The sequence below is a fragment of the Abramis brama genome, assembly GCF_963993115.1.
Source record: "Abramis brama genome assembly, chromosome: 15".
NCBI classification, from domain to species: Eukaryota; Metazoa; Chordata; class Actinopteri; order Cypriniformes; family Leuciscidae; genus Abramis; species Abramis brama.
This window is the reverse complement of record NC_139977.1, coordinates 36,264,944-36,289,971: the sequence shown is the minus strand read 5'-3', so window position 1 is coordinate 36,289,971 and position 25,028 is coordinate 36,264,944. Positions and strand designations below refer to the sequence as shown.

Here is a 25,028-nt window from a genome sequence, read left to right as displayed (position 1 = left end):
CGTTCGACACTATGGATCACAAAATACTCTTAGATCGACTACAAAACTACACTGGTGTTCAGGGACACGCATTAAACTGGTTTAGATCGTACTTATCAGACCGTTACCATTTTGATTGCTTAAATGGGGAAAAATCGTAAAGATAAAGATAACATCAGTAAAACACGGTGTAAAACATCTGTTTCTGATGCAGAAAAGTTAGTTCATGCATTCATGACCTCGAGACTAGATTACTGTAATGCTTTATTAGCTGGTTGTCCTGCATCCTCAATAAACAAGCTACAGTTAGTCCAAAATGCAGCCACTAGAGTTCTTACTAGATCAAGAAAATATGATCATATAACACCAATTCTGTCGTCTCTACATTGGTTACCTATAAAGTTCTGTATCAATTACAAAGTATTACTACTGACCTATAAAGCCCTAAATGGTTTAGCTCCCGTGTATTTAACGGAACTTCTATCGCCCTACAATCCATCGCGCTCTTTAAGATCACTAAATTCGAGGCTTCTGGTCATTCCTAGGATATCTAAGTCCACTTAAGGAGGGAGGGCATTTTCACATTTAGCTCCTAAACTCTGGAATGGCCTTCCTGCTATTGTTCGCGGCTTAGACTCGCTGTCCCAGTTTAAAACTAGATTAAAGATGCATCTCTTTAGCCAAGCATTCACATAATACTTACCTTTTATACTACAGTTGAATCAGATTGAATGCATTATTACGAACAGCAGCTACGCTAATTATTTCCCATATGCTTTTCTGTTGCTTTTCATACTTTTCTGTATGTAAATACAGATCGTCAGCTCCAGTCTATATCCAGCCTCTCATGGAAACTACAGATTCTCCAACACCCGTGCAGAGACGACTCGGCGCCTGTGAAGAGACGACTCGACGCTGGCGATATGTTTATGCCCTAAATCAATACATGATTAACTAAACTGTATTTCTCTATGTACATTTCTAAAATGCACTTTATGTAAAGCTGCTTTGAAACGATATGTATTGTGAAAAGCGCTATAGAAATAAATTTGAATTGAATATTTCAGACTTTAAATATTTTTTTATAAAAAGAATGAGTCAAAAGATAAATTACTGACATTTACAATGTACTTTAGCTCATCTTTTATTATTAATAGTAAAATTTGGTCCTATTTTCCCGTCTGGCGTTTGTCGTTGCTATGCAACCATGCCCTGCGTCTCCACAATGACAAGTTGTAGTAGCTAATGGATTTTCCACCACCGAAAAACGCTTGCTGTAGCTCTGCCACAAGATTTATTCAAGGAGAAGAGAAAAACAACCCGTAGTGTTTGGGTGCACCCCCATCCTTCCTGTTGACTGAGCTTTCAGACAGTGCCTGGAAAAAAACGAGCGCGTCGCTTCAATTATGAGCGCTTACCGCGCGCCTACATTTGAACGAACTTGAGCGTGCAAAAGACGCGATATATGAACGGCCTCTTGGCAAGCGACCTCCAATCAGGCGGCGAGCGACAAGTTGGAGACCCCTGCACTAGAGCTCTGCTTTGTAGGCTACGACTCGATACTTTTTTGCTACTTTGTAATAACTTTCTGCGGCCAGCGTTTCTGGAAATAAACGAGGGTAAACCCATTTTAAGACCTGACTAAATTAAATTTTAAGACCGCGGATGAAAATCTGTCTAAGACGTTTTAAGGCCTTAAATTTAAAATTCAGAATTTTAGACTTTTTAAGACTTTTTAAGACCCCGTGGGAACCCTGTTTAACAAACGAACAAAATGAATTCTCTGCTAGTTAACTGGAGATGTTTTATTTGTATTGGTACATTCGTGCCGTGAGATGTTTCAAAAGTGGTGGGGACATGTCCCACCCGCAAATTACGGCGTCTTTTTTCGTCCTGAGGTAGCCTGTAAAAGGATATTTTGGGGTCTCCTTTGTGTTGTTGCACCCCACTGCACAACATTGAATGCATGGCTAGCTAGTTCCTTTGCGACTGACGTGAATCAGGTACTCAAGATGGCGGCAGATAAGTTTTAGAAGTGAGTGACGTCAGTGAGGAGATGTTGGTGACATCATCTGATATTCATCTATACATACTGTGACAAAGTAACGTCCATACATCCGAAATATACAGATAATACAATCATGCAGTTACAGTGGTTAACGGCACATATTCATTATGGCAGAAACAATGAACACATTAAAGATGATTACAGTATATTATCTTACAGTATATTATCTTACAGTATTGTACAGAATTGTTCAGATTACAGTATATAGATGATGTGTTGATTCATCAGCCAATCAGTGATGACAACATGTCATTTCCCTGCAGCTCAAGAGTCGGTCATGTGACATTTCCAGCTCAGGGGCCCGTTCTTCGTACGTTGCTTATTACATCCAAGATCAAATGACACATCCAAGATGATATCATCGTGCGAATCATGATCTGGCTAACTCGGTTCTTCGAACACACTTGCTGGATATGATTAGTATCGCTGGATTGAGTTATCTGAGATAATTGCGCGTTCATGCGCTGGTTAAAAGGGGATATGTATCGATAGTAGAAACATTGATCAGCAACACTGCTATTGGCTGCTCAGCGTGGCCAAAGAGCGCGCTCAGTTTTTCTCCTCAGCAGAGCAAGAGCTAATAGTCGAAGTTTATTCAGAATTTTAATGTTTAATCAAAACGCCAGGGAACACCTCAAAGTCTGCAAAAGCCAGGAGAGAGGGCTAGCAATTTAGCAGACAATTTAAATCCGTTAGAAGTGGCCATGTTAGATGTTTTTATCACTTATTAGACTATATTATTGTATTTTAATAATTGCATAATTACTTTGTTCATTGTAATGTCAGAGTCACCACACTAGAACATGGGAACAAATAAAAGTGAAGTACAAAAATATTCTACATAATGGTAATTTTTAGTTATATTATAGTCTCTTCTATAAAAGGCACTGTTAAATAAATGGTTGTCTGTTTATAAAAGCAACCAAGAAAAAGGCTGAAAAAAAAGAAGATCTTAGTAGCCTACACTGTAAAATAATTTTTGCTGCATTAAATTAAGGCCGTATAGTCATTTCAACTGTTAAATCTTGAGTAATGATGAATTGCTTTGACTTGTGAAAGTGAAAACTGATAAACTTATGTTAATGTAAAAATATTTTGCCATGAGTTATTGACCACATTTTTCCAGAGTGTAGTTCATTGTAATGACATTGTGTTTTCCTCTTTTGTGCACTTTTACATGATACACCAACACTTGTATCTGTTCCCAAGAAAGTGGTGGCTGAAATATGTGCAGTAAGTGGACATTTTCTAACTTTTCAAAGGAAAGAAAGTAGGCTATACGACTTTGTAATGTCCATTTGTTTCCATTGCACTGGACAGTGAATAAACCCTCTCAGATAACTGTCATATGGAGGAACTAGCCTATCTGCAAGTGCATAAATAACTTTACTTAATTTATACTTGTATGATTTATGTCTGCAATATAAGTTGCAGGATTTCACATCTACAAAAAGGCCTACAGAAGAGTCTGCACAGACAGAGGAGACATAGGCCTACAGGTGGGCAGTGTATAGCCAACTTTTCCTTTTTATTTGTTGCATGAGGCATGTGTCTAATACCTCTTGTTGCAGGCACTTGACCACTGGCTTTTCTTTACAAAGAACAATTGAAATAAAACTCAAGGAACTAAGCATATTTGTCTTTTATTAAACATTTAATGAAAAGTGTTTTTTTTTGTTGGCAATGTTGTGTAATATGGCACATGCAACAATGTCACAGGCCCTGTCAGGTGTGCAACCCTCAGACTTCTCAGACACTGAAATCTTCCCTTTAGCCAAAGTTCATTTCATTGTGTGCCCTTGTCCTGGCTAGAGCTGCATTGTAACTGGTTTGGGTCAGGGAATGGGGTCATAAAACACCTGTCTGCAGGAACATGTCATAATCACCTATGAAAAAATGCAGTTCTGTTAGGATCAGCATAGGTGTATGTAATACAGTGAGCTTGATATTTAATTGTGGAACTTTTCTTACCACTTTAAAATAATGTGCATAAATGTGAATCTCTGAACATTCTTAAGTCATGCACAGATCCTGGCCATTTTGCTTTCACATTTGTGATATGGAAGATGTTAGTCAACTGCCTTTTTTTTTTATTTGATATAATATTACTAATCTGGAATATTAAGAATCACAATAGTAACTGGGCTTCACATTTACATTGTGAACCCCCTTTTTGTTCACATAATCCCCGTCATTGAGGCCTTGATGGCAGTCTATGGTACCAATCACGTTAGTGAAGCCTGAGTGACATATCTGTAATCGGCATGGTCATGATTGTATGATCTTCATAAAAAATTATGATAGCCTAAAAAAAAACTGCTTTACAACATTGGGTCTTACGTGGCTTGGAAATGCCACAAAAAAACTAAAACTGTTTTTTAAACCTAAAAGCGACAAAACGACAATCTCACGAGTCACGAGAAAAAATATATCTCTCAGAAAGTGCACTATCGCGCTGCGCTGGACTTCCCGTATCAGCTCCGCTTATGAAGCCGGGATCTAATCCTGTTAACATGAAATAAGCTGCTCCCGAGCAGGTTTAAGCTTGCGCACCTGTTGCTATGACAGCAAGTCCAGGATGAGCGTTGAAGAACCAAACAATCCAAGATCATGCCAAATCGCCAACAATTGTGAGTAGTGAGTTAGCGATGTACGAAGAACGGACCCCAGATGAAACTATTAAAGCTCTTGCAATGCTTGCCTCATATTTTCATCATCACTCATTGTCTGGGTTGAGTAAGTTGTGGTTACGCTATTTCAGAATTCAGTTGCCTCATTTTGCATATTCAAAGGTCATGCCTGGCAGCTTGTCTCTGTTTAAACAGCTGATAGTTGTATAATAGGATGAGCTGTTTTTAAAGCTGTTGTAAAGGTGAGGATACACAGGGCAACCTTTTGAGCGATGTTGCTGGGCAATGTAGCTGCGTGATTGTTGCTTGGGCACTTTCCCATTGCGAATGGGCAAAAAATTTCCATGCTATGCGCATGGAGTTCTTGCCCAGAACAGAACCATACCCCAATCCAAACTGTATGCTAACTGTCAATCGTATTTGACGGTAGTGGTCCTGACAGAAATCAAGTGTGCCGTTAGTTCTGGCAGGTCACGTTAGTCAAGCTCACATCAGTGACCCTCAGCTGATCCACATCTACCTATAGGAATACGACGCCTATCACTGTATACATATACACTCACCTAAATGATTATTGGGAACACCTGTTCAGTTTCTCATTAATGCAATTATCTAATCAACCAATCACATGGCAGTTGCTTCAATGCATTTAGGGGTGTGGTCCTGGTCAAGACAATCTCCTGAACTCCAAACTGAATGTCAGAATGGGAAAGAAAGGTGATTTAAGAAATTTTGAGCGTGGCATGGTTGTTGGTACCAGACGGGCCGGTCTGAGTATTTCACAATCTGCTCAGTTACTGGGATTTTCACGCACAACCATTTCTAGGGTTTACAAAGAATGGTGTGAAAAGGGAAAAACATCCAGTATGCGGCAGTCCTGTGGGCGAAAATGCCTTGTTGATGCTAGAGGTCAGAGGAGAATGGGCCGACTGATTCAAGCTGATAGAAGAGCAACTTTGACTGACCACTCGTTACAACCGAGGTATGCAGCAAAGCATTTGTGAAGCCACAACACGCACAACCTTGAGGCGGATGGGCTACAGCAGCAGAAGACCCCACCGGGTACCACTCATCTCCACTACAAATAGGAAAAAGAGGCTACAATTTGCACGAGCTCACCAAAATTGGACAGTTGAAGACTGGAAAAATGTTGCCTGGTCTGATGAGTCTCGATTTCTGTTGAGACATTCAGATGGTAGAGTCAGAATTTGGCGTAAACAGAATGAGAACATGGATCCATCATGCCTTGTTACCACTGTGCAGGCTGGTGGTGGTGGTGTAATGGTGTGGGGGATGTTTTCTTGGCCTACCTGAGCATTGTTTCTGACCATGTCCATCCCTTTATGACCACCATGTACCCATCCTCTGATGGCTACTTCCAGCAGGATAATGCACCATGTTACAAAGCTCGAATCATTTCAAATTGGTTTCTTGAACATGACAATGAGTTCACTGTACTAAAATTGCCCCCACAGTCACCAGATCTCAACCCAATAGAGCATCTTTGGGATGTGGTGGAACGGGAGCTTCGTGCCCTGGATGCGCATCCCACAAATCTCCATCAACTGCAAGATGCTATCCTATCCATATGGGCCAACATTTCTAAAGAATGCTTTCAGCACCTTGTTGAATCAATGCCACGTAGAATTAAGGCAGTTCTGAAGGCGGAAGGGGGTCAAACACAGTATTAGTATGGTGTTCCTAATAATCCTTTTGGTGAGTGTATAAGCTCCTTCAGTATTATCAACAGCTATCGTGTTTCTCAGGAGCTGATAACCCTCCTCCGTCCCCAGCTCCTCCTCTCACCCAGTCAGCATTTGGCATTCTGATTCCCCTTGAATCCGAATAAATTCTCGAATTATGTTGTACTTTAAAATCTTTAATTAAATATATTTGCAAACATTCATGTTGGTTCTGTTCTGTTTGCTGCTCTCACTGCTCTTATCCATGCTAGGCCTCATGGATGCACAGGGAGTTCTCGCCCAGAACGGAAACATACCGCCAATCCAAACTGTATGCTAATTGTCAATTGTATTTGACGGTAGTGGTCCTGACAGAAACTTGCTGTTAGAAACTTTTAGCAGTTTGGCACTTGTTTCAATGATTCACAAACAAACGTACTGTTGCCTGTTCCTTCTGTTTGTTTGTTTTTTTGTTGTTTTTTTCTTATATGAATGTGCAATGTTATGAAACTCATGAAACTCAGCACTTCTGTTTTTAACATTAGTGGAGTTTTAGCACTTGTTGTAAGGATTTAAACAACTGTATTGGGGCCTATTGCCACATAAGGGCAATGTTGATATGCTGGATATTTATGTGGCCAATTATACAATGTGAGTTTTAACATGTCTACAGAAAGGGTGTTGTACCCACAACTAAAACTGACTGTTATTAAACATGTTCGCTTTTTTTATTTTTTTATTGCAGTCATTAAAGGTAAGATTAAAGTCATTACTGTGTGTATTTGAAAGACGTTTAACAACCTCTCATACTGTCAATTAAATACTGCTGTATTTGTTTAACTAGTAGATTAAGCTGGATAATTTTGAACACTCAAATTAAATAAATAAGAAATCAAAAATTTAAGTAGAAGTACCATAATTAAATAGGGGTGGAATTACTATTTTTCTTTATACTAACGTAACTAAATAAAATTAAGTTCAGCTTAATGCATTTGTTTAAATGTAGATAAAATCAATTGAGTGCAACCACTTATGATAAAAACTTTTGATTAATTTCAACATCATTTTTTTCAGTGTACATAATTACAGGGTCACTATTGTTAACTTCACTAAAAAGATTCAGAAATCCAATGCTATACTGTGAACTTTACCAATAGGAAAAACTCTGGAAATTCTCTACATATTATAAAATACTACTGTGCAAAAACACACAAACACACAAACACAGTAGTCGACTGACAAAGTACAAGGAAGCACAATCTCTTCCTCATTGCTTAAAACCCATAATTGCAACTTTAGTTAAATTTTTTCGGTAACATGCAAACTGTAACAATTAGAGGCCTTTCACACAAAATAAAAAATATTCCTTAATAAAAATCTTTAATTTCTTAAAGGGATACTCCACTGTTTTTATATATTAACTGTTATTCCCTTATCTAAGATGAGTTGATACATACCTCTCTCATCTCAGTGCGTGCACTTAATTGCGCTGGCGCGCGGTGACACTTTGATCGCACTTAGCTTTGCCCAGTATATTCAATGGTATCTTACAACAATGAATTTAGAAGTGACCAAACACATCAACGTTTTCCCTATTTAAAAACAGTTACACGAGTAGTTATACGACCAAGTATGGTGACACAAAATAAAACGTGGCGCTTTTTTAAGCGGGTTATAAAGGATAACTATAATGTATGGCGGAATAGCACTTTTGGGAGTACTTTGACTCGGCGCAGTAAAAAGTCACGCCTGATCCTCTTCCTCTCAAGGATTCAATTTCATATTCCACAAGTGCTAAATGTTGTGTTTTTCTCACAGCAAAATCTTAGATCAGATCTTTGAAATCAAGCTGTCTTGTTTTGATCTGAGATAGTTCTTTACTTGGTTAAGCTTACTGAAGGCTCTCTCTCCACTTGCAACGCTCACAGGCAAATGCAAAATATGCGCAAGGTAATGCACACTTCACTGAAAATCTGGAGCTACATCTTGTAGATTTTATTCAAAAGCTCAAAATTCAAAAGCTCATTGAGCTCAAAGCTCATTTGAGCTTTTTATTCAAAAGCTCAAAAGCTAAAAATCACTTAGTGAATAATAAGTTTAACACACCAGCAGCTCCAGAAAGAAACTAGGAAATGATCTAAAACAGCGGCAGGATCATTGAATCTGTGATTTGAACTCGAGAACCAAATAAGTTTTATTCTTGAATGAATGATTCAGACTGGTTTTATCAACAGGCTTCTCCTCTTCATTGAAATGGACCGACTCAAATGATTCATTCACGAACTGGACATAATTACAACTTATTTCATAAACTCTACCAGGACAATTAAGCCAGATGTATGAGAGCAATGCAAATCAAACTAGCTATTAGGCTAACTGAAATAAAACCATGCCAATCTCTAGGTATGGTGAATGCTATGTGATGATGTGGGGCTATTTTAATTCCAAAGGCCAAGGGAACTTTATCAGGATGCATAGTATCCTGGATCCATGAAGTAACTGGCCTTTAAAAATAAAAATCTGCCTGCCTCTATGGGAATTTAACATAGGGGTGTACTAACTTATGCACCATGTATTTTAAGGAAGAACATTTATTTATTTACGATACATTATTCATTCACAAAGAAAATTGGTGTCCTTAAAGGTTGGATTTTTCCTAATTTTTTAAATTAAGGCATTAAGTTCAATTTCCAAAATATGATTTTTTATTCCTCTTTTTATAGTATTAAGAGCAGGCGCGCTCAACTCGCAAAATAGTTTATGGGTGCGAGTAATAAAAAACGTTTATCAAAAGTAAAGATGAAAAACCGCACTCTCAGGTTCTATTTTCATACATTTATTATTACTATGTCCTCACAAACGCGTTTCGGCCTAAGCCATCATCAGTGTGTACAGACTGTACACACTGATGATGGCTTAGGCCGAAACGCGTTTGTGAGGACATAGTAATAATAAATGTATGAAAATAGAACCTGAGAGTGCGGTTTTTCATCTTTACTTTTTATTCCTCTTTTTAGTCAACTTTAGCATGGGTGTATTAACTTATGCATTGCACTGTATATGACTAGTAGTAGTACATTTTTTACAAATTTTTAACGATTCCTCACAGAAAGTGGTACCAAGGCTTCGGAAAGCCTGAATATACATCACTGGGCTAGTTTTATTGTGGCTTGGTGATTTTCTGTCTTTTTTGAAGCTCAGTGGCACGGGCACACCCCTATTTAAAATGATACCAAACATTAGAGGGAAACACATCATATGTGGTATATATAGACATTCTTAGTTTCGGTGTGTCCTATGCTCTTTCTGTGAGATCTTCTCTCCAGATCACATAGTAAGTTTTATTGTTTTGTTGCAGGGGGTTTGATCTCAACTTTTGCCTTAGCAGGAAAACCAAGTTTTACAGGCCTCCCCTGGCCCTTTGGGGCAAATTCTGATGGGCCACTTTTGGACATTTCATGTTTTGTTCTGGACATTTTTGACATTTCACGAGTCGATGATTGACCAGGAGTCAAGTAGTCACCTGAAACAACAGCATTTAGACAGGGTTAGCCTTAAGATGAAAGCACTGCAAAATGCACCTCTGTGACACCTTTAGGTGTGGTGTACTGCGCTGAGTGGATCGGTAGCATCTGGACAGGATGTCTGCGATCCTGTTGATCGGGTTTGCTTCTACCTGTACTCGGTTGTGGTGGCATTCAGTCTGTAGAATGACTTTTTGCACCAAGTCTGTTGTGTTGGTCTGTGTCCTCCTCAGTAGTCTTAATTGACCCTCTGAGAAGTCCTTGGTCACCTCTAAGCAGAAGCTTTGGTTTGCCGGGCAGGTCAGATCTCCACAGGTTAATAAATCACTTCACTGATGACGTTCACTCCATTGCGTACGAAACACCTGGACAACTTCTGAATGATGATGCAATAATTGCTCACTGATGAATTTGTTGTTATTGTAAGATGAGAAGGGAGTTGTTAGATAAACACAAGAACATAAAATATCACATGATGAACTCATGTGCGAGCAGTAAATAAGGTCTCCTTTTCAGAGTCATATATTTAGTGAGCTCATTTGATCACCATAGTCTTCACTTCCACTGCCATATGGTAGTGGAATTTAGACTTTGTCTGGATGAATTAAAGGAAAGGTAGCAAAATAACAATAAAATGTTCAATAACTAGTATATTTACCAGCAGTATGCATAATTAAAATATAAAACATAATTAAATATAGAAATAAAATTGTCTATATTAGTTGTTTTAATTGCAAATCATTAATGCAAACCTAAAGTTTCAATGAGGTCAATTAGAGAATAAGATTTACAGAAACAGAGATTTAAAATCCCTAGTTTAGCTTTTGCAATCATCCTCTGTGCATCTGATGTACAGGCTATAGCCCCACTCGATAATGCAGGTCTGACTGGGAACTGTGTGGTTGATTGATAGAAATGACTGCATTCCAACTCTAAATTTGTATTGTCATTAGTCATATTTTGTGGGTCCTACTAGTTTACAACAATGCGAATGACTGGACATAATAAACATTTTATAAAAAGAGACCAGTTGCATTGCATTTGAATGTGGAATTTGAATGATTAGAAATTAAATTAATTGATGTGTGACTATAGCCATGCACATGTCCAATGCACATTACAGTGTTTTACATATTACAGGAAGTTGTCAAGACTTTAACGCTGTAAAATTGTTTGACACAAGTCAAGTGAGAAAAAATTATGAATGCTTTTGGCCTGGATAGTTCTATGATCTATGCCAGGTATAGATGTTGTGAGGTTGTAGGTGTGAGGGTGTGTTCTGTATCTTTGCGTATAGGAGATGGGTGGTGTCTATCCTACACATGCACACACACGCACACACACACACACACACACGCACACACACACACACATGCACACACACACGCACACACAGACACGCGCGCACACTAGGATCTGTCATTAAGAAACATGGCTTTTCCTATCAGTGCTATGCTGATGACACACAACTCTACCTCTCATTTCAACCAGAGGATCCGACGGTAGCTGCTCACATCTCTGCCTGCCTGACAGACATTTCTGGCTGGATGAAGGACCACCACCTTCAACTAAACCTTGCAAAGACAGAGCTACTGGTGGTCCCGGCAAATCCAACACTTTGGCACAACTTCTCCATTCAGCTGGGTTCGTCATCCATAACTCCATCAAGATCCGCCAAAAACCTTGGAGTTGTGATTGATGATTAATTGAACTTCAACAAATACTTGACAAATGCATTCACAACCTTGCAACTAGCTTATTGTACTTCAATACATAAAGCAATTCTTCCTTTCCATTCAACTTTTGGCCCGCAACAATAGAATAATAACAAACAAAGAAAGAAAATTGTTTAGCTTTTAACACCTTTTACATGACACTGTTTCTTCTCATGGGCATATATTAAAATAAAATAAATAATCAACTACACTATTTCAGTATAAAATAATTTCAGTCCTCCTTATGTTCTTGTATACTTTCCTTATGTGGGCTTCTAGGTCTCTGGCCCCTTTATTTGACACAAGCCGCATTTCCATTAAAGATTCGCGCAAAACTTTTGCGAAATGACAGCGTTTCCATTAACCGATGTTATGCGACTAAAACGTAATTTTTTCCTCTCGCGATAAGTCCAAAAATCATGGCAACGGATGTTGATAGGTTTGTATATATATCACAGCCACGTACCGCACTAGACATTATTATTATTAATGGAAGGAAACGTAGGCGTGTTATCCAAGCATTAATTACAAGGAAAGACCCATACTGTGTCTTTGAGCAGCACATATGAGGTGTTTCTGGGTTTTTCTCACTCATTTCTGCTCCGAGGTCTTGATTGTGGCATTTCTTTGAGGTTTAGAATCCAGTATTTCTGTCATTCTTTTGTCTTTTATGAATTCAATAAAGAACTCTGTCTCGTATTCTGTCCAAACACACCGCGCCTTCTAAGTCAGGTGACTGTAAATGCGCAAAAACTGTTTCCATTGCAGTTTTGCGAAATATTTCTTTTTCGAATTGCCTGAAAAACCTCCTCATGCGAGCGTAAAAACTTTTTTGCGATAAATGGGAGTTTTTGCGAAATTGACGTGTTTCCATTGAGCGTGTTTTCAATTCGCAATTTCAATTTGCGCAATTTGAAGGTTAATGGAAACGCGGCTACTGACACGTACGTGCCAGCTTTGCAGGTCATTTTGCTTTACACGGATCCCAAAAGAGATGAAAACACAGGAATTTTCTCTGTAAATCATCTGAGAATTCAAATGTGGCCTTTTTTTACGCTGTTCAGGAGCCATGTGCCACTGTTGACAAGCAAGGGCTGCTCTGTCTCTTGGCTGTTGCCGTGGTGCTGAGGGTAATGACTAATGATTGAGATGCAGTTTGACCAATGATTGCGTGTACGTGACCGACCGACCAATGGTGGCATGAGAGAAGGTGGGACCTAAAGCAATGCAGAAACAGCGACAGTACGTCTTCTCTGTCTTAATCCGTACATCCATATCACCTGTGTTTAGTTAATCATCCTCATCTGTATCACCTGTGTTCTATTAATCAGTGTCATCTGTGTCTGTATTTAAGTTTCTTCTGTTCAGGCTGTCGTTGTCCGTTCTCAGTTCTATTAAAGGGATACTCCACCTCTGGAAAGATGAATGTGTATTTAAATTGGGTCATTTATGTAGAAGAAATGTGAAATTATTTTTGAATTTGGAGCTTTCTAGACTGAGAAAAGCCAGAAAATGTATTTTTGGCTCATGTGGATGAAAGACAACAACTCCCAGAATGCACTTGCTTCGCTGCCATACGAGGCCACTCCCAAGCTACGCTTAGAGAGCAGTTGTAAACAATAAAGCTAAGGTAAGTTATTAGTCTCCGTGAGTCTGCCCTGGTTTTTGAGATCGCACAAAATGTCCGGGATTCGGCTTTTGCGTTCTACAGTCGCCATTCATCATGTTTACTGTGGCGAGCAGGACGAGACTAGGGTCGCGGGGGAACAACGCGAGGCCGGTGGCGTGATTACTGATGACCGACACCTGTGAGGCACTGGTCTCTCTCTCACGGAGGAGCGGGTATTTTCTTAGCAATGGTAAAACGCACATCAACTGATCATGCCACCGGCTCGCGTCTTTCTCCTGCGCCTCTAGCCTCGTCCTGCTCGCCACAGTAAACATGATGAATGGCGACTGTAGAAAGCAAAAGCCGGTGGCGTGATTACTGATGAGCGCCTGTGAGACGCACCGGTCTTGTGGGCTATCTCTCACGGAGGTGCGGGTATTTTCTTAGCAATGTTAAAACGCACATCAACCGATCACTTGTTTAGGGTTCATGTTAACACTACATTCAGATTCACCAATCAGAATGAATTCAGTTAGATTGAAACAAAAGGTGTGCATGTAAACAATGAATGCCGACTGTAGAAAGCAAAGCCGAATCCCGGACATTTTGGACGATCTCGACGGCCGGACATGTCCGGGAAAAAGAGTATGGTAACCCCTACTACTCACCTTTCTTCGTCCATGTTTTCTGCAGGTTTCTGCCGGTGAAATCAAACGCACTGGCACTGATCTGTGATAGGTCTGTTAGCGCATTAGGTCCAACCCCCTATGGGCGGGTTCGAAAGGAACTAGTGCTGTAGTCTTAACAGAAATCCCCCCCTCTTACACTTCCTCCTACAATGACGCAAAATTACGTTTTTTGCGTCATTGTACGAGGAAGTGTAAAGAGGTACAGATTTCTCTCGTCTCAGGGGAAAATGAGAAAATGTTGCACGACCATTCAATAGTATGACTGGGTTTCTAACATTGCAAAGCTTAATGCAAATGGGTGGAGTGTTCCTTTAAGTGTGTGTGAACCTTCTGCCTGTCTGAATTATATTGTAAGTAAAAGTTTGTACTGGAACTTTTGACGACTCTTCTTCTTCTTCTGCCTGCACCACACTGCGACACAGGCAATGATTTCAAGGCTACAGATCCCAGAAATAATGCTTGTCTGTTCTGGTTTTGTGGTAAAGATAGCCTTTAATTCTGAGAGAGAGAGATATATGCTACTGTGTATATATATATATATATATATATATATAATATCTGTCCGAAGTTACTAGTGACTTGAGTAGTTTATTCACTGGATAATTTTTTTTTATTTTTTTTTTTACTCTTACTTAAGTAACTATTAAGATTATTACTTTTACTTTGAGTAAATATTTCTATGAGTACTTTTACTTGAGTACAGTTATTGGATACTCTACCCACTTCTGCGGCCCTGAGAAGAGATCTCAACATCACACACTGTGCTCAGATTTTTCTCTTTAGCTAGAGAAACTGGATCACTCACATTTGTCTCTAAAGATTAGATAAGATCTCAACATCACGCGCTGTGCTCAGATTTTTCTCCTAAACTAGAGACTCTGGTGGTCTCATATTTGTCTCCGCTAAAGTTTAGAAGAGATCTTAACTTTACAAATCAAATGTCTCAGTATGAACATTTATACCATATAATATGTATTAATAATCAGTCAAGTAATTAGTCAAGGATTGAGTCATAAGCAATTTAATGTGCCTTTGCTTTAAGCAAAAAAGGCTCCAGGGTTAAGATCAGTTTTGATAAAAGCATCGGGTACATTACTATTTCCAAGAACAAATGATGTGCCCTATGCACATAAACTGTACAGCTTTATTCTCTTATTGTGTGTAAAAAACAAAACATTAACCTTATTTCTGCATAACTTCATTCATTCTTAATATAGGCTTTCAAAAGCCAGATGCATTCACGCCATGGGGGATTAGTTATTTACATGCCTGAATTTGCAAGCGGAAAGACTGAACACGTCTCCAGAGCGCAAACGGATCTGCTCGTGCGTGAGGTTAAAGTGTGCGAACAGACCATCTACTGGACAAGCCGAATACCACCACATCTTTATTTACACAATATTAATCTTTTACATTGTAATCCTTTTATTTTTAATATTTGGTTAGTTTGTGTGCTGCTGCGCGTCCGTGTGTGTAATAAACTCAAGTTAAAAGTGTAATTGATGATATTGCTCCTGTGAAAGTCAGGGAGAAGAGTGGCAGACAAAAAGCACCTTGGAGAAACTCAACAGCAGTGCAAAATATGAGAAGACAATGCAGAAAAGCAGAGCGCATGTGGCGGAAGACAAAACTTGTAGTCCATTATAACATCTACAAAAACAGCATCCATGCTTTCAATGGCACTAGGCAAAGCTAGACAGACTTTCTTCTCAAATATTATAAACAGCAATTTAAACAACACACACACTCTTTTTGCTACTGTAGAGAGACTGACAAACCCCCCAAGCCAGATTCCCAGTGAAATGCTCTCAGACAGCAAGTGCAGTGAGTTTGCTTCTTACTTCTCTGAGAAAATCAATAATATCAGTAAGGTGATCAGCACCTCCTTGAGTTACACTGGGGTCAGACAGATCAGACCACCTGAGAAAGTAGTTACGATGTCTGACTTCAAAGAAATTGATGGCAAAATTTTGGAAGAAACCGTACAGCACCTTAAAACATCAACCTGCGCTCTTGACACACTTCCCACATCATTTTTCAAAAGTGTGTTAAACAGTTCAGAAGCAGATCTTCTAGAAGTGGTAAATGCTTCACTTCTCTTCCAAACTCCCTGAAAACTGCAGTTGTCAAGCCCCTCCTTAAAAAGAGCAATCTGGATAAGACCATATTAAGCAACTATAGACCGATCTCAAATCTTCCTTTCATAGGCAAGATCATTGAAAAAGTTGTCTTCAATCAGCTGAACAAATTCTTAAGCTCGAATGGATACTTTGACAATTTTCAATCTGGTTTCCGACCGCACCACAGCACAGAGACAGCGCTTATAAAGATAATAAACGATATTCGCTTAAATACTGATTCAGGCAAATTATCAGTGCTGGTACTACTCGACCTCAGTGCTGCATTTGACACTGTCGATCATAACATACTTCTTGACAGGCTGGAAAACTGGGTGGGGCTTTCTGGGATAGTCCTAAAATGGTTCAGGTCATACTTAGATGGGAGAGGTTATTATGTGAGTATAGGAGACCATAAGTCTGAGTGGACATCCATGACATGCGGAGTCCTTCAAGGCTCAATTCTTGCGCCACTCCTGTTCAACCTGTATATGCTCCCAATGAGCCAAATAATGAAAAAGAACCAAATTGCCTGAGCCTGGGTTTTGAGCACAGCGCGTTGCTAACAGATATATGTAGAGCTGCGGGCTGGGCGACATCCAAGCCCTGATAAAAACTCGCCTGCCTTTATCTATCTAGTAATCTTGAAAACATTGATTGCCTTGTTCATGTGTGTTTAATTAGGGTTGGAGCTAAACTTTGCAGGACAGTGGCCCTCCAGGACCGGAGTTGCCTATCCCTGGTGTATACCATTGTCACACAATACATATACACATATACATATACTGTCATACATCACAGTTGTTTAAACCAATAAGCATTAAGCTGTGTTGTCAGCAAGTCGTTTCCCATCATGCTTTTGATCAGCGCAGTCGGTGGAGAGCAACTGCGCTCGACTGCAGAATCCGACACGTATAGGCGCTTTGCGCTCGCGAGAGATTTTTGACATACGTCAGCATGACATCAGAGCAAGGCGGACCGCACTCGGACACATTTCTAACCGGCATGCATCTCGCGCTGATCACCGGTGATCGATTCTGCGCAGATTTTGCTCATCTCAAACAAGCCTAATGTTTGATTTTAAAACTTTGATATCATGTTTTATGTGTATACGTTATGTGTGAATATTCTCAAACTATCTGACATGCGATCTCTATGGGTTATGCAACGTAATTTTTATTAACATTTTTTGGAAAAAACACATAGGCCTATGTCTGTATTAAAGAAAAAAAGATTGATAAACATGTATTTGGAATGGAATTAAATAAGTAGGCTACTTTGGGTGTCTTGTTCATTATATTTATTTTCATATTAAAGCAACAGAACTTAAATTCCATCCAGTTTATTAGCAACACTGTGCACGAGCGTGAATCCCGCGATATCCATCTTTGATCTCGCAGGTGTCAGATCCACTGTGAGAAGAGAGAACTGTCCGGCTTGCCTGCGCTTTTTTCACTCCTCCTCTCACTGCAGCCGCCTACTCTCGCGTACATTTCAGGCGAGGCAAGGCGCATCTCAAACAAGCCTACTCACTCGCACACACATACAATCTCTTTTGCACACACACACACACTCGCTCACTATAATCTGAACAAAACGACACTTCCCCATGATGTCTCTCCTCTCGACTGATTGAATGTTGATCCCGCCGGCACGAAAACCCAAACTACACTGTTAATTTTCTTGTATTTTTACAGTACAGTACTGGCAGCAATTTTGCCAGCAAATTACTGTATTTTGATTTACAGTAACTGTACTGTAATTTACTTTACAGTACACAAGATCAGTACTGTAAACTACAAAACAGTACTTTACTGTATTTTTACTGTATTTTTGTAATGTCTCTGCTTCTGCTGTAATTAATTATACAGTATTGTACTGTAATATCTATATTGATACATTATTGCTAAATATTATAATTTTAAAATTTAAAACTAATAATGATAATATTATATTTATATAATATGTAGTTATTACAGTATATAAATTTACAGGTAATGATATTATAATGCAACTTCAGAATAACTGCAAATCAATCAAACCAAACAATGTTATTGTCAAAAAAAAAATTTCCCATAGACTTATATTTAAAGTTTTTTTTTTTTTTCGAACTGCAGGCACTGCAATGCATTCTCTATGGCACCGGGAGGGCTCGCTCACTTTTGCAGCGATTGGTGGAAACAAATATAGGCTACCTCTAATAATATTTAGCCATAAGCTGAAGTGACATCCAGTAATTTCCTCAGTGCATATCTTACATTTCACGGACATATTCTCCATCTGTAAATGTTATAAAGTCAATATTTCCAGTTAGCTGTCATGAGTGGGCGAGCTTTCTGCAAGCTAAACTTCGGTGAACGAGCGCCGCCGCGTGCATGCGCGCCGCACAGACGGAGCGCAATAGAATAGGAGCGCAATTATTCTGACTAAAATATACATTAGCACTAAATTATAAATATATTTAGCTAAAATATTTGTTGTTGAATATTTGTTGTTGTTGGTGAACATAAATGTGCTAGAGAATTCCAAACCTACATGTGTATTTTTATGATATTAGCTTTGTTTTTATTTAATTTTTTTATTTTAAGTTTAGTAAATTTAACTACTTCTTTAAAAAAGCATTATTTTGTTTATAGATTGTAATGTTGCAATGTTAGAATGTAATGTGATTTGACCCATTTTTTGGATAGACTGCAGATAGACAGCAAGGTTACACTATGTTTGTTTTTATAATCTTCAATATGAACGTTGTTTGTAGGACAATATTGAGCAGGATATACAGAATACAGAAATAACTGCAGAAATACAGTTGGTTTTTTTTATTCAAATAGAAAAATAATTATTAAATACTCAGATTATAGGCTACCATACATCGCCATTTAGCCCAAAAATTCAGGGGCCTGTACCATGAAGCCGGATTAGGTGGCTAGCCAGCTGTGTTTCAGCTTAGTTTCCGCCAACCCTGGGTTTTAGGTACTATGAAAGTAGCTCGGCTTTAATCGGTGTTCGTCGCCATGGTATCTTACGCTGCACGGCTAACCTGCTCCGGGGCAGGTTATGTTCTGGATTCAAGATCTCAGACTGAAGTTTGACCAATCAGCTGAGAGCAAAGAAACATATAGGTGACGTAACTTATTCCCAGTGTCTGTTGCAATGACTTCACCTTTTCTTCCAAATCCGGTGGACATCTCAGCGCAAATTGTTTGACGAGCACTTCGTAGAGAAAGAGTTTTTAACCAGACAAAATCCCCTTGCCTTAACTGATAGTTACTTGTATGAAAGATACAGATTTTCCGCGGAAGGAATGTCTTATCTTTGCGAACTTCTTGAGCCGCACATAAAGAATTTAACACGTCGAATTCATGCACTTACTGTACCGCAAATTGTATTGCGTTGCATTTTTTTATTTTTTTTGCAAGTGGTACATTCTTGCATGGTGGGTGACGCACAGAAGCTAGGGGAAAACATATGTTTGTCGAACCATTCGCAAGGTGGTCCTCGCTCGTCAGGAGTACATGAAAAGTTTAATTAATAATGTTCCCCGGACATTTATCGACCATGTCCATAAAAGAGGGCTTTTATAAAATTGCCGGTAAGATATATTGATAGGGTGACATCACATGAACACTTTTTTTTTTTCTCAAAAAGCAAATTTCACAAATGTACTATACAATATAATACATGTTAAGAATTATTTTGAATCTTTTTTATTATTCTTCTGATAATCTTATGATAGGATTCCCAAGTCATTGCAACATGTATGCAGTCTATTGCTCCAATCTCCACTGCTCTAGGGGAACATGAGGCAGATTATGTTAATAGGAAGTCCTATCACAGCCTTAATGTTCAGGTAGGGATGATGTGAATATGTGAGATGATTATTTTCTGTGAGATAAATCTTTAAATTAATAGTAACTTTAACAGATATAACAATGATCTACTAAACATTTCATCTGCAGACGACTTGTGGTCATGAACATATGATCAAGTTTGGATGCCAAATGGCCTGGCTCCAGTGCTTGTCTTACAAATTTTCCGTGAGTCTGTGTTGTGTCAGCGCTTTGAGGAAAGCAAGTTAAATTTGGTACAGTACAAAACACTGTTCATTTAAACCGAGATAGAAAAACCTACACAATAACCCCCTATCATGACCCTCAGACAGGGCCACAGCACCGCTTCAGTGTGGCCCTCAGTAAAACCAGAGTGAAGATCGAGATGACCTTTGGCCTCCTAAAGGCACATTTCAACTGTGTTCGGCGCTTCAGAGTCACCAGAGCGGGCATCACAGATAGTGGCTGCACATGCCATTCTGCACAATATAGCCACCAGTAGAAAGGAGCGAGAAACACCACAAAACCGGCTTCTCCCCGATGAAACTGACCTGATCACACTTGACCACCCAGCTGGTGCAGATGTAGATGCAATCACCATACAATATTACACTTAATAAAAGCACATTGAAACTGCAGATATGTCTCAAACTGTTTTATTGGTTTTGTGGGATGGGAGGGAGAAAGAAAGAGAGCAAGAGAAAGTTGCATTAATAAATATTCATACTAAAGTGTTACTTGGTTAAATAAGTTATACTATATATACTAATATAGCCTATATATATATATATATATATATATATATATATACACACTATATAACTATATACATACTGAGATCAGTTTTATCCAGCTGTTTGATTTTGTTTGGAGCCTCCTCAGCTCACAGTCAGCTCCTTTAGTGTGCAGTCTAGTTCAAGACTCCTTTAGTGTGCAGTCTAGTTCAAGACTCCTTTAGTGTGCAGTCTAGTTCAAGACTCCTTTAGTGTGCAGTCTAGTTCAAGACTCCTTTAGTGTGCAGTCTAGTTCGAGACTCCTTTAGTGTGCAGTCTAGTTCAAGACTCCTTTAGTGTGCAGTCTAGTTCAAGTCTCCTTTTGTACAGGGCCCTGACTGAGTCGGTTTCCACCTGAAACATAATTCCACCACAAACATGATCATTACAAGTTTTCTGGAGGCTCATCAAAATCACAAAAAGTTCCTTGACTTCCTACAAACACAGGACTGACTGTAATTTATGTCAAGGGTTTTAAATCCTTACACATTTCTTCTGAAGCCCATTGAGGTAGAGGCCTCAGTTTCTGGGGCAGGTTGTGAAAAATCCTACAAAAGAGATGTGTAAGGGCCAGTCCCTTTTTTATGCCACACATTCAAATGTTTGCCATAATAAAAAGCCCAGTGCATTCACATCAGCAACTGTCTGAGAACACACAGACAGAGTGTCTTCATCATTTGCTTCACCCTAATAAATAAAAGTAGGCCAATGTAAAGCATAACTGTTGTAAAGCAGGTTATGTTTGGTGTTCTGTCTGCTGCATACTGACCTCTGTGTGGGAGACTGTGTGTGTGTGTGTGTGTGTGTGTGTGTGTGTGTGTGTGTGTGTATGTGTATGTGTGTGTGTGTGTGTGTGTGTGTGTGTGTGTGTTAGCTTCAACAGGGACACTGCATTTCCCTGCAGAACATACAGTCAGCCATATTTAAAACTTAAAAGTAGTAATGTATTGCACACGTACCCAGTGTTACTTGCTTAGAGGAGCCAGCACCAGGGTCAGATTGTACAGCACCTGTAATCCCATCCATAATCGGCCGTCCCTTATTGCCTACTCAGAGCCAACTCCTCCGCCAGTGTATTCTGGTTTTCTGAATTTAATTCTTTATTTCTGTTTGCTGCAAACAAGTGTGATAAAATGTTCACAAAAGTAATAAAAGGTTGTGGTAAATACTCTTTGAATTAACTCCTTGAAATAACCACTTTGAATTATATTTTTATATTTTGTCTTTATCTGCTGCCAAGAACATTTGGAGTTGGGGTTGCATCTAAAAATCTAAAAATCAATGAATATTAATCTTTCTTAGTACATACATGCACATTTTTTATATATTATAAAAATAATCTATAGGCTATATTACACATATAGGCATACATATATACATACATAATTTTACATAAATATAGAACGTATTTGTTTAACTTACACATTAACCATCAGCAATCTTTCTCCAACAGTCTTCTCTTGCTTTGGCAGCAGAGAACGTATTGTTTCGAGCTTGAAATACATATTTAAATTAATCGTAATTCTGAATGATTATCTCTTGCTCCTCCGCGGAAAAATATATCGCTCTCGCTCTACCCGCGATTGGTTGTTCAGTGTCGACGTCACTCTTTTATGTGCACGCGCGCGTGGAGTAATCATAGCTTAAAGGAGAAGTTCACTTTCAAAAAAACTTTTGCTGATAATTTACTCACCCCCATGTCATCCAAGATGTCCATGTCTTTCTTTCTTCAGTCGCAAAGAAATTAAGGTTTTTGATGAAAACATTCCAGGATTTCCCCCCATGTAATGGATTCTATTGGGACCCAAACGGTAGAAGGTCCAAATGACAGTTTAAGTGCAGCTTCAAAGGGCTTTAAATGATACCAGACGATGAATAAGGGTCTTATCTAGCGAAACGATCGGTCATTTCCAAAATAAATAAAAAAGTTTAAGTTTTATAAGCACAAACGCTCGCCTTACGCTCTGTTCTGTGATGCGCGTTGAAGACGTCACGTAATACGCAATTACGTTGAAAAGGTCACACTTGACGTGTTTACAAATGTGCGGAAGGAGGACCATATACACATTTTCAAATGTATTTGTGTCAGTTTATCGTTTAAAATGCCCATTTCGTGTGCGTATCCTGGGTGTTTTAATATTAAAAAGCCAAAAAGAACATTTTCTTCAGGACAGAAATTTTTCAAGCGTGACCTTTTCAACGTAATTGCGTATTACGTGACGTCACGAACGCGCATCACAGAACAGAGCAAGGCGAACATTTGTGCTTATAAAACTTAAACTTTTTTATTTATTTTGGAAATGACCGATCGTTTCGCTAGATAAGACCCTTATTCATCGTCTGGTATCGTTTAAAGCCCTTTGAAGCTGCACTTAAACTGTCATTTGGACCTTCTACCGTTTGGGTCCCAATAGAATCCATTACATGGGGGGAAATCCTGGAATGTTTTCATCAAAAACCTTAATTTCTTTGCGACTGAAGAAAGAAAGACATGGACATCTTGGATGACATGGGGGTGAGTAAATTATCAGCAAAAGTTTTTTTGAAAGTGAACTTCTCCTTTAAGGATCAAAGCCTGAGTTGACAAAGAAAGTTGATGAGCTGCATCATGGTACCAATAAAGCCTGATTGCATCGGTTTGGTTTTGTCAACTCAAAACTAATCCTGTAACCCCGAGTTTGTTAAGCTACCTTCATGGTACAGGCCCCAGATTTATTTGGCAATTGGCTATTTCCCAACCCTACCGGCTGAAGATTTAGCTGAACTTTAGGCTAATGATAGCTACATTATTATCACTGTTAAATTGTTATTTAACAATTAATAATTCAGTTTGTTGCGTGTTCACATGTCCCACCCAGATTACGGCCATGCTCACGTGTGGACCCGAATCAGAGCAACGTCTGTGTCTGTTTTCAGACCTTCCCGCTTAGCTCTCTCCAGCGCTGTACAGCGTTTCTAATATTAACGCGGATCCCAAAGCTCTTGCCCAGACACAACCCTTTATTTTCCAGTGTTTTCTTCTGAGCTTTTCTCTTTTGTATTGTGTCTCGTGATCTCTATTTCTGTAGTCTTTCTTCAGTTCAAATCTCCCTCTTGATCGTTCTCTCTCCTCCACCGTCATACGCCACCTAATGCAGATTGGCTACACATTTGTTGTTGTGTCGGTCAGACTTCCAAACAACATATTTCAAAAAAACGACTTACCCAACCTTTAATGCATGATCTGTTTTAAAGCAAAGTATAGAGTGTATTTTATATAAACATACATAGGGCCTACATACAGCCTACCGGTCAAAAGTTTTAGATCGGTAAGATTTTTAATGTTTTCAAATGAAGTAGGCCTATCTTCTGCTCACCAAGGCTGCATTTATTTGATTAAAAGTACAAACAAAAACAGTCATATTGTGAAATATTATTACAATTTAAAACCGCTGTTCTCTATGTGGATATACAGTGAAGTGTCATTTATTCCTGTGATCGAAGCTGAATTTTCAGCATCATTACTCCAGTCTTCAGTGTCACATGATCCTTCAGAAATCACTCTAATATGATGATTTGATGATCAAGAAACATTTATGATTATTATCAATGTTGAAAACAGTTTTTTATATTTTTAATTCATGATGCTATGATGAATAGAAAGTTCAAAAGAACAGCATTTATCTGAAATGGAAAGCTTTTGTAACATTAAACACTACCCTTCAAAAGTTTGGGGCCAGTAAGAATTTTTATTTTATTTTTGGGGGAAAGAAATAAATAAAATCAATACTTTTATTCATCAAGGATGAGTTAAACTGATCAAAAGTTACAGTAAAGACATTTATAATGTTAGAAAATATTCTAAAATGTTCTTTTGAACTTTCTACTCATCAAAGAATTTTGAAAAAAAATTGTACACAACTGTTTTCAACATTGAAAATAATAATGAATGTTTTTTGAGCATAAAATCAGCATATTAGAATGATTTCTGAAGGATCATGTGACACTGAAGACTGGAGTAATGATGCTGAAAATTCATTTCTTTTAAAAACATAAAAAATCTTACCGATCTAAAATCTTTGACCAGTAGTTATATATATATATATATATATATATATATATATATATATATATATATATATATATATATATATATATATATATATAAGGGTTAAATTCAACGAATAAGGAATAGTCGAATAACTTTCTTTCTTTCTTTCAAAATTCCTTTGGGGGAAAACTGCCCTCTAAAACTCCATGCACAAATGAGGGGTTTCCATTTAGTTTACTTTAGGGAAAATAATCATTTCGCAAGAGATTAGTTTCAGATTTGGGATTGAATGTAGTGCCCAAACTGGCCAACCCACACACTGTCCGGTGAGACTGTATTGGATATAATCTAAATCAAACTATTGTGTATAGCAGGGGTGGGG

At 38.5% G+C, this 25,028-nt stretch overlaps 1 protein-coding gene across 2 annotated transcripts in view; it reads right to left on the bottom strand.

The window, feature by feature from the left end:
- Positions 1-25,028, bottom strand: part of LOC311096819 (uncharacterized protein) — a 291,191-nt gene that overhangs the window by 103,259 nt on the left and 162,904 nt on the right. The window lies entirely within an intron of this gene.